Here is a 10,980-nt window from a genome sequence, read left to right as displayed (position 1 = left end):
TCTTGCCGGGAAGAGACAAGGCCCCGGCAAGAGGAGCTTGCCGGGAAGGCCAACCACGGCACTTCAAGAAACTTGCCGCGATGCACCACACGTCCCGGCAAGGTCCGGTGAGCGACAAGCTTGTGGACTCGACAAGACGACCACCCCGACAAGGTACTCACCGGGGGCCCGCTGCCACTCTGTACCCACGCTCCAGCGCACCCACCCGCGTGTCGCCATGAGGCTTCCTCAGGGGCGCGTGGCTGGAGCCTGTGCAGCCAGGGGTACGCGGTGGCAAGCGGAGATGAAGAGAAGGCCATCGTGGCAAACGGTGGCGCTCCTAACGGTCACTTTTTGCACTGTTTAGGCAACTCAGACAGGCATTCAATGCCCCTGTCCCCTGCCGTCAGAGTTAGGTAGGATACACTGTGTCTACAGTAGCGGTAGGTGCAGCTACCGCATTCTTTTTCCATTTCTACCCTTCTAGTCTACGTTGCCACCTGTCGGTGACCCCTTGAAAGTATAAAAGGAGGCTCAAGCGCAACGTAGAGGGGGTTCGGCTCATTGGAAACATCAGAAACACCCTCACGCTCGGTCTGGCAGCGTCCATCGCTCCTGAGCAACAATTCAATACACACAAACAAGCAGCAGTAGGGTTTTACGCATCCGTGCGGCCCGAAGCTGGGTAAAACTGCTCGTGTGTACCGCCTCGATCCGCTCTTTGCTCGATCTCCGCCCCCCTCCGAACCGAAAGGGGCTCCGTCCCCATAGGTGTTGGTGGATCAGTTTCCCCGACATCTTTGGCAGGGTACGCGGTGGCAAGCGGAGATGAAGAGAAGGCCATCGTGGCAAACGGTGGCGCTCCTAACGGTCACTTTTTGCACTGTTTAGGCAACTCAGACGGGCATTCAATGCCCCTGTCCCCTGCCGTCAGAGTTAGGTAGGATACACTGTGTCTACAGTAGCGGTAGGTGCAGCTACCGCATTCTTTTTCCATTTCTACCCTTCTAGTCTATGTTGCCATCTGTCGGTAACCCCTTGAAAGTATAAAAGGAGGCTCAAGCGCAACGTAGAGGGGGTTCGGCTCATTGGAAACATCAGAAACACCCTCACGCTCGGTCTGGCAGCGTCCATCGCTCCTGAGCAAGAATTCAATACACACAAACAAGCAGCAGTAGGGTTTTACGCATCCGTGCGGCCCGAAGCTGGGTAAAACTGCTCGTGTGTACCGCCTCGATCCGCTCTTTGCTCGATCTCCGCCCCCCTCCGAACCGAAAGGGGCTCCGTCCCCATAGGTGTTGGTGGATCAGTTTCCCCGACATCTTTGGTGGGGTACGCGGTGGCAAGCGGAGATGAAGAGAAGGCCATCGTGGCAAACGGTGGCGCTCCTAACGGTCACTTTTTGCACTGTTTAGGCAACTCAGACGGGCATTCAATGCCCCTGTCCCCTGCCGTCAGAGTTAGGTACGATACACTGTGTCTACAGTAGCGGTAGGTGCAGCTACCGCATTCTTTTTCCATTTCTACCCTTCTAGTCTACGTTGCCACCTGTCGGTGACCCCTTGAAAGTATAAAAGAAGGCTCAAGCGCAACGTAGAGGGGGTTCGGCTCATTGGAAACATCAGAAACACCCTCACGCTCGGTCTGGCATCGTCCATCGCTCCTGAGTAAGAATTCAATACACACAAACAAGCAGCAGTAGGGTTTTACGCATCCGTGCGGCCCGAAGCTGGGTAAAACTGCTCGTGTGTACCGCCTCGATCCGCTCTTTGCTTGATCTCCGCCCCCCTCCGAACCGAAAGGGGCTCCGTCCCCGGCAAGGCTTGCCGGACGACCACCAGAGTCCTCCGTGGGTTCCTTTGGAGCCATTCAAAAACAAAGCATTCAAGACGAAGAGACAAGGCCCCGGCAAGAGGATCTTGCCGGGAAGAGACAAGGCCCCGGCAAGAGGAGCTTGCCGGGAAGGCCAACCACGGCACTTCAAGAAACTTGCCGCGATGCACCACACGTCGCGGCAAGGTCCGGTGAGCGACAAGCTTCTGGACTCGACAAGACGACCGCCCCGACAAGATACTCGCCGGGGGCCCGCTGCCACTCTGTACCCACGCTCCAGCGCACCCACCCGCGTGTCGCCATGAGGCTTCCTCAGGGGCGCGTGGCGGGAGCCTGTGCAGCCAGGGGTACGCGGTGGCAAGCGGAGATGAAGAGAAGGCCATCGTGGCAAACGGTGGCGCTCCTAACGGTCACTTTTTGCACTATTTAGGCAACTCAGACGGGCATTCAATGCCCCTGTCACCTGCCGTCAGAGTTAGGTAGGATACACTGTGTCTACAGTAGCGGTAGGTGCAGCTACCGCATTCTTTTTCCATTTCTACCCTTCTAGTCTACGTTGCCACCTGTCGGTGACCCCTTGAAAGTATAAAAGGAGGCTCAAGCGCAACGTAGAGGGGGTTCGGCTCATTGGAAACATCAGAAACACCCTCACGCTCGGTCTGGCAGCGTCCATCGCTCCTGAGTAAGAATTCAATACACACAAACAAGCAGCAGTAGGGTTTTACGCATCCGTGCGGCCCGAAGCTGGGTAAAACTGCTCGTGTGTACCGCCTCGATCCGCTCTTTGCTCGATCTCCGCCCCCCTCCGAACCGAAAGGGGCTCCGTCCCCGGCAAGGCTTGCCGGACGACCACCAGAGTCCTCCGTGGGTTCCTTTGGAGCCATTCAAAAACAAAGCATTCAAGACGAAGAGACAAGGCCCCGGCAAGAGGATCTTGCCGGGAAGAGACAAGGCCCCGGCAAGAGGAGCTTGCCGGGAAGGCCAACCACGGCACTTCAAGAAACTTGCCGCGATGCACCACACGTCGCGGCAAGGTCCGGTGAGCGACAAGCTTCTGGACTCGACAAGACGACCGCCCCGACAAGATACTCGCCGGGGGCCCGCTGCCACTCTGTACCCACGCTCCAGCGCACCCACCCGCGTGTCGCCATGAGGCTTCCTCAGGGGCGCGTGGCGGGAGCCTGTGCAGCCAGGGGTACGCGGTGGCAAGCGGAGATGAAGAGAAGGCCATCGTGGCAAACGGTGGCGCTCCTAACGGTCACTTTTTGCACTATTTAGGCAACTCAGACGGGCATTCAATGCCCCTGTCACCTGCCGTCAGAGTTAGGTAGGATACACTGTGTCTACAGTAGCGGTAGGTGCAGCTACCGCATTCTTTTTCCATTTCTACCTTTCTAGTCTACGTTGCCACCTGTCGGTGACCCCTTGAAAGTATAAAAGGAGGCTCAAGCGCAACGTAGAGGGGGTTCGGCTCATTGGAAACATCAGAAACACCCTCACGCTCGGTCTGGCAGCGTCCATCGCTCCTGAGCAAGAATTCAATACACAAACAAGCAGCAGTAGGGTTTTACACATCCGTGCGGCCCGAAGCTGGGTAAAACTGCTCGTGTGTACCGCCTCGATCCGCTCTTTGCTCGATCTCCGCCCCCCTCTGAACCGAAAGGGGCTCCGTCCCATAGGTGTTGGTGGATCAGTTTTCCCGACACTATGTGAACGAAATACGTAGAAGAATGGGACGCCGGACCGGTCCGTCGCGTAGTTAATTCAACCGGACCGGTCCAGCGATACGGCATGGGGCCGAGATCGACCGACGAAGATCGAGCTGCGTCCAGTGCTTGCGGAGTCGTGCTGTGCGACGAAGAGCGAGACCCAGACGTGCCGTGCAGCAGCACAAGAGCAAGCAAGCAAGCTCGACCGGCTCCTCCAGGTCCGTCCGTCCGTCGGTCGGTCGGTCTCCCGTCCCGGGCGGGCGGCGGCGGCCCAAGTCGCGGCAGCCGCCGCCATGTTCTCACACGACCGAGCCGTATTCTACGCAAAACGAGCCGCACGCGCGCGTACGTGGCGCTCCCGGGGAGACCGCGACCCGTCCCTAGCTCGGACGGACGGACGTTGACGCCGGCCGCTAGCTATAGCTAGCTGCCTGCACACCTGGCTCTCGGTCAAAGGGGGCCAATTAATGCGCTCGCCACGCTGCACCGCTTACGCTACTTAATGATGGCCCCAGCAAACAAATACTCCTCCCGCACATCACTGTTAGCGAGTGTACTAGTGTCATGCTTACAGCACTGCTCAACAAATACCATACATGATGCATCACTGTTAGCGAGTGTACTCCGGTAACATTTTTTTGGTTAGATGAAAGACAGGACGTTGCTCAATGAGACAATGAATGCGCTATAGGCAACCCTGTCCGGTCTCTGGCCAGCTCGCTAATGACAGGCTTATATTTTGTAGTCGCTCCTCCCGGCCGTTTGTGTGGCCCAAACGCGGTCTACGATCGCCGGACAGGAACCCCAGAAACCCCGGCGTCACCGACCTCGCCAACGCTCACGTACGTGTCAGCGCAGCTGTGCACGCACGCACGCACGCACGCACGCACGCGCTGCTTTCTTGCTTGTTCAGACCGGGCGGCCGGCCGGCCTAGGTGTCAGTGACCCTTACGTGCGGAACTGAGCATGCTCTGCTGCGTTAACGTACGTGACGAGCCTACCAGGGGAAAAAGCGTACGTGATATATAGGCCGGCCGGGGTTAGACTAGAGTACTAGCTAGGCCAAGGTCGCCCGCGCCACGTACGTGTACATGGTTCCGGCCGGCAGGGATCAGACGATACTTTTTGAATTTTGAATCAAGTTGATGAAATATATTGAGGATCCGCGTGACACGCGCGGTAGCAGCAAGCAGTCCGGGTGGTTCTCAGTTCCGGCTGACCGGCCGGCCGCACATGCATGCATGCGCTGCACGCGTACGTACGGGCCTGCATCTTGTTCCACGGCTGGTTGGAGCCGAGCCTAAATATTCGCAGGCGGCGGTTACCCGGGTCCAAAAGCTAAGCTAACTGGCTGATCGCCGTACGTGCTAGCTCCGTTAAGTTAATCGTCGTCTCACCTGACGTGTGACGCACACGCCGGGCCTGGTGCAGTGCACCCATCGCCTCCCAGTTATGTCTAACCGGCCGGTCGCGATGGTCCCTAAAGAAACTTGGAAAACGCTCAAGTTGATCGTGGATCGTGGCCATGCATGGACCATGCGATATGCATGCATGCCCGCCCGGCCGCCGGGGGGGGGCGGGAGACGGACGTCGGCGTTGGCGGCGGCGGTGACTCGCTAGCTCGCTGGTTCCCGGCCCTTTCGGCCGGTCAATTCCGCCACCAGATTAACTGGCCGGCCGAGCCAAGCGGATCGCCATCGATCGATCGATCCACGGATCGGCGTCGACGTCGGCGAAGCCGCAGTAGAAACGCATCGATCGGATCATCATTTCCTCTGTTGCGGGCAAAGCGATTGATGGACGGCGACGCCGAGGGAAGGGGCCATCTCTTTTGTTTCCCTTTTCCTCTTGAAACCGAGCCATCTTCTTGCTTGCCAATTTGTATATTAATCACCTTATGCGCTAGCCTGGCTGGCTGAAAATCCGCCATGTCGACGCACCGCAGGAGACACGTCGACGTTTAGCCTCAGAGACGATCAGTCGCCTTCGTCTGTTGTCGTAGCAGTCTCGGCAGTATAGGACGTGCTGTAGATGGATAGCGCCCATGCACGCTACGCTCATGGATTAATTGCTCCATATATGATCGGTCTTTACGTTATCTGCGTACAAGTAATATGCGGTGTGAACCCTGTTCGATTGCAGTGACCAAGCCATCCAAGAGATCCTATATATGGGGCTACTTCATTTCATACGTACCATGGGCTCGACTCTTATCCAACTTTCTATTTATGAATAGGGGGGCTAGCTAGCTTCATTTTATACTATGGTTTCGACTCTTATCTGACTTTCTATTGTTCAATAGGGGGCTAGCTTCATTTTATACCATGGGGCTCGACTCTCATCTAACTTTCTATTGATAAATAGGGGGCTACGGAAGCATTTACCTAATTTGGCTGGTGTCAAAATGACGCCATTCGATTGGTGCCTGTATGGACCGAGCGCAGCAGTTTTGACTGTGGGTCGTAGATAGATAGATCCCATGCACACTACTACTTGAAGATGAGAGTAGTCAGATGGGGAACCGAACAGAAGTTGATGGGGAGGAAGATTGTAGCATGGCCGACAAGGTTGAAAATTGAGAAGATAGGTGGTGGTGTTTGAGTGCTTCAGCCCAAAACCTAGGGGGCCATGTGAGCATGAAATAATACAGCGTGGACACTATCATTCAATGTACGAAGGATGTGTGTTCAGCGTAGCCGTTTTGTTGTGAGATGTAAGGGCATGTGAGATGAAGATGGATGCCGTGTTGTGCAAAAGAGTCACGCGAAGCATGATTGTCGAACTCACGACCATTGTCGGTTTGAAAGGATATGGTGTAGCATTGAAATTGGGTGGCAACAAAATCATAGAAACAAGAGAGAATAGAAAACACATCCGATTTACGTCGCAAAGGAAAAGTCCAAACATAGTGAAAGTAGTCATCTAGCAAAACTAAATAGTATTGAAACCTAGAAACACTTGTTATTGGAGAGGTCCAAACATCACCATGGACAAGAGCAAAAGGAAAATCAGCTTAGCTATCTGTCTGTTTGAAAGGTAAACGAATGTGTTTCCCCAATGTACAGGCATGACACGTTGTAGGGGGGGTGATTCATTACAAGTAAAATCAAAGGAATAAATAGTCATAGAGAGGGCATCATGTCTCGGGTGGCCGAGGAGTTGGTGCCAAAGGTTGGTGGTGGTAGCAAGGAGAGCTTGAGGTCCGCTAATCAGCGTTTCCAACCTACATGCATCATGGGTTGGAAATTTGGAGGATGAGAATGTCTCTAAAGGTAAAAGTGTTTGTATGGTTAGTGATCAAGGGAAGGATCCTAACCAAGGATAACTTGTTTAGATGTGGTTATATGTCTAGAATGTAGGGTGTTAATCTTCGATTGCGGTGATGCATCCGTTCTGAGAGGATTAGTAGTAAGGTGTTGAATTTGATGTTTCCAGACTCCATTTTCATTGTGAAAATGGGGGCCATGAGGCCCCTTCTATTGAAAAAAAACATGTGTCATCGGCCCGCTCCTTTTGGCCTACCAACCAAGCCCGGCCGGAGAGCAGTATAGGCTTATAGCAAAGTTTGTGCCCTCTCCCTCCAGTAGACTAGCTTGATAGGAGGGGACACCTCACCCATAGAAGTTGTGTTAAACACAATAATTCCCCCCTCATATATCGGTCACCATTGGCTCGCTAACACTAGCATTCTAGCCCACCGACCATGACCGACCACCTATCCCCGGACACCTAAACTCCGATGCCACTTGTTACGCATTCTTGGGTATGCTAACCAGCGTTTTCAATCCACATGCACTATTGCCCGCTCCATGAGCGTCTCAGCCCACCAACCATGCACAAACGAAGAGCAACACATGCTTATGCCAGGGTCTGGGTCCTCGGCCCCCCAAAAGACTAGCATGATAGGAGGGGACACCCTCACTCATATAAGTCGTGTCCAGTCTCCTCCCACTAATCGATTTGAGAGTAAACCCAACAATATTCCCACTTAACTTTTGCTCCTAGACCGGCGTGCGTGCATGCAACATATACCTTGCCGAGTACTACCACGTTTTCGTACCTCGGTATAGACTTTCCTGGGCGTCTATGAGATGACACTCGGCATACCCCATGCCGTTTCCCTTGTGGTGATAGAAACCACAGATTGTGAATCATTGGCGCTTAGTATAGTTCACAGCGCACAAACAAATGCTGAAGTACTCTCTCCATTGAGTCTTTTTTAGAGATTTTAATAAAGACTACACACGGATGTATATACAATATTTTAGAGCGTAGGTCACTCATTTTGCTCCGTATGTAGTCCGCGTTGACATCTCTAAAAAAGACTTATATTTAGGAAGAGAGGGAGTAAATCGAGACTCCGAGAGGCAAGGCAACTAGGCAAGGCGGTTTTCAGAGAGAGCACCAGCCGGAGAAGCAAAGGCTAGCTAGCAACAGCAAGCAAAAGTAAAAAAAAAAAGACACAGAAATTTTAAAAAAAATCATCTTAGCTTGTGCGTGCAGCATATACCTCGCCGCATGATCCGATCCGGCGGGGTAGGCGGACGTCATCAGAGATTCAGAGGAAGTGGTAGCACGCGCGCGAGTCTTGGAGACAAACGAGGCCACGTCCTAGGGGTTCATGGCTATATACAGCACCCCCCGTCCCGGGCCCGCGGCATTGAATGTCCAAAGGGGGGCCTTTCATCGATCAGCGCATCGAATGTTCACCGGAGCCGGGGGCCGCGCCGGCCGTACACACGGCGATGGCGATGAGAGAAAGGGAGAGGGGGAAGATGTCAACGAGTGATGAGCGATGCCTACACCGCAGCGGCAACCGGCTACACGCCATCGCCAACCACACGGATGCCTACGCCGCAACCGAGTTCAACACCAGGTCAACACTCGCGCTACATGCCTGCATTTTTTATTGCTCGGCGTCCCTTTTGGCGCAATCAAGCACGGCGAGTCCAGTCCCCCACTTAAATCCTCCTGTCCACCCTCCCAGCGGCAGGCCATCGCTCTGTTTTTCTTCGCCATCGCCGCTTAGGCGCTGGCTCGTGATACCACGTCGTACGCTATGAAAAACATAGTATATCCTATATACATCTATAATACCACTGCTACTATCTGACATGTTTTCTGAAATACCAATTGCATTTAGAAGCCTTTGTGCCGGCATAGCAATTGTTCCCCGTCATGTGTTAGCTAATCCTCCTATCACCAATTATAGGTTGTGTCGTAGTACAACGTAGTACTGCCTTCAAGGTGAAACATTTATTGGCCATCATTTTTGTGAAAACATGTTTTAAATTAAAATAATTGTGTACTATTTCTTAATAAATGTAAAAATATATTCTCATGAAAAAATTGCAATGATATTGAGTTCATGTTATCAGCATTGGTAAATTTTCGTAGGTACGGGCAAACTTGAATATTTAAAACACTAAAATGACCTGTATTACGGCGATGGATAGAGGTATTTAGGGCTTTGGGCTTGCCTTTTGAAGGCCATTTTGTTGTTGCAAATCTGGTCAAAACCCCAGCCTGGCGCGATAATTGTACATGTTTACTTGTTTCTAAACAATGTTGCATGTACCTGGTTCCGATCGAGATCATGCTTGCATCTCAGTTTTGTGGCATATTTATGTTACTATGAAGCCGCGCTAAGAGCCAAATGCTAGTCGTGACTGACGAAGTAGTTTTTTTTTACCCTAAAAAACCGGCAACAAAGAGAACCATGAGTAAGTTAGTCTTGCTAAACCTCAGTCGACTGAGACTTGGTTAAGTCTCAGTCGATGCTATACTCGTAAGACCTTGCATTGAGATCCATGCAAAAAAATTCTTTTAGGTTTTACTCAGTTTTTGCTTTCTTACGTGTTATGACTTGATCGAGACTTTGTTTAAGTCTATGTCGACGGAGACCTAGCCACCCCTAAGTAATAAGCGGTGAAAAGTAGGGAGAAATTCAACTCACATAGAGAAAGAAAGAAAGAAAGAAAAGAGAAAAGAAGAAGACCAGCTAGCTAGTAGATGGATAGGGCAAGCAAAGGGACGTGGACGGGGCCACGTCGCTGGCGTTGACCCTCGGCGCCGCGCGGGAGGCAGCGTCGCGGTTGGGCGCTAAACGTCGCCTCCCCCGCGGCATTAATCCCCCCGCATTAGCAATGTCGTCGCGGCCTAAACCCTTTTCGCGGCAGACCTCGCCAGGCATGGGCCGGAGGCCAACCGCTAATCAAACCCCAAAGCGCGGCCGGCGGGGGCGTCCACGTACGCGGCGCGGCCCCGGGCGTGGACTCCCTTCGCCCACGTCGCCCCCGCGACGACCTCAACCGGCGCCCTTAATTGCGCCATTAATCGCCGAGGGACGGGCGAGCGATCGGGCGGAGCTTTTCGGCATCAATTCCGCCTCGCTCCGCCGTGGCGTAGGTCGTACTGCTGCCTACTGCCCCCCCTACGACGACCTCGGGCGCGGGTGGATGGAAGGAGTGATGGACGGTGACGGTGGCGCGGCGCACGTCCTCGCCGCCGTGCTGCACTCAACCGTGTCCCCGCTCCTGCCGTGCCGGTGTTCTGATCGGCGACTCCGTTGCAGGAGCTGCAGGGTTTACCAGCCCGCCATCAGTTCTTGTCAGCTTGCTCAGTTAAGCTGTCCTGACTGTAATTATTAAGCAATTGAGTAGCGTCTCGCTGACCAACAGAGAGTCTCTGAAAGGAAAGACCACCCCTTCAGTTCAGTCTTGAGCCAAGTGCTGCTCTGCTTCCACTGAGGCGGCAGCAGCATATCCATCTGCCTGTCCTGACTGAAAACATGGTACCAGTTCGAATTTTTTTATGTGATCCTGAGAAACCAAGGCCGGGCAGGATCCAACCAATCTGAGATTCCGTTCCTCCCGGCCACGACTCATGAGTTGAATATAGGAGTATACGATTATGACCATGGACGCATCTATCTGTCTACCTATCTGTCAATCCCCAGCACCAATCCCAACACAAAGTACCCTGTCCAATTGTCCAAGCCATCGGTCGAGCAGTCAATCACCCGCCAAACATCTCCGACGGATGAAAACAATCTTTCCACGGCGGTCAAAAAATCCCCCGCGAGACGAGAATTACGTTTACGTACGCGTTCCAATCATCCGCCCAATCGCTCGCAGCAGCCGTCGTCGTCGTCGCAGTTCTCCATTTCTCTGGGGTTTTTGCCAGTCGATCGAGGTGCGGTGTGGTGCGGGGAGGGGAGGGGAGGTTGCGCGGCTGTCATGGCCAAGTAGGTTATCATTCCGAAAAGGCGCGGCAGTGGCAGCTTCCGCTCCCTTCCTGACTGACGGGCTTGGAAAGTCACTCACTGTACCTTCTCTCTTCCCGCGAGCCGCACAGCACGGATTGGGACATGCGTGCAAGCCACCGCAAGCCGAGTCGTCCCGCCCGCGGACCCTTTATATGCCCTCCCGCGCGCGCGCCCCATGCATCATCATCATCC

The sequence above is a fragment of the Triticum aestivum genome, chromosome 3A (genome assembly GCF_018294505.1).
Source record: "Triticum aestivum cultivar Chinese Spring chromosome 3A, IWGSC CS RefSeq v2.1, whole genome shotgun sequence".
NCBI lineage: Eukaryota > Viridiplantae > Streptophyta > Magnoliopsida > Poales > Poaceae > Triticum > Triticum aestivum.
This window is presented reverse-complemented; position numbering follows the sequence as displayed.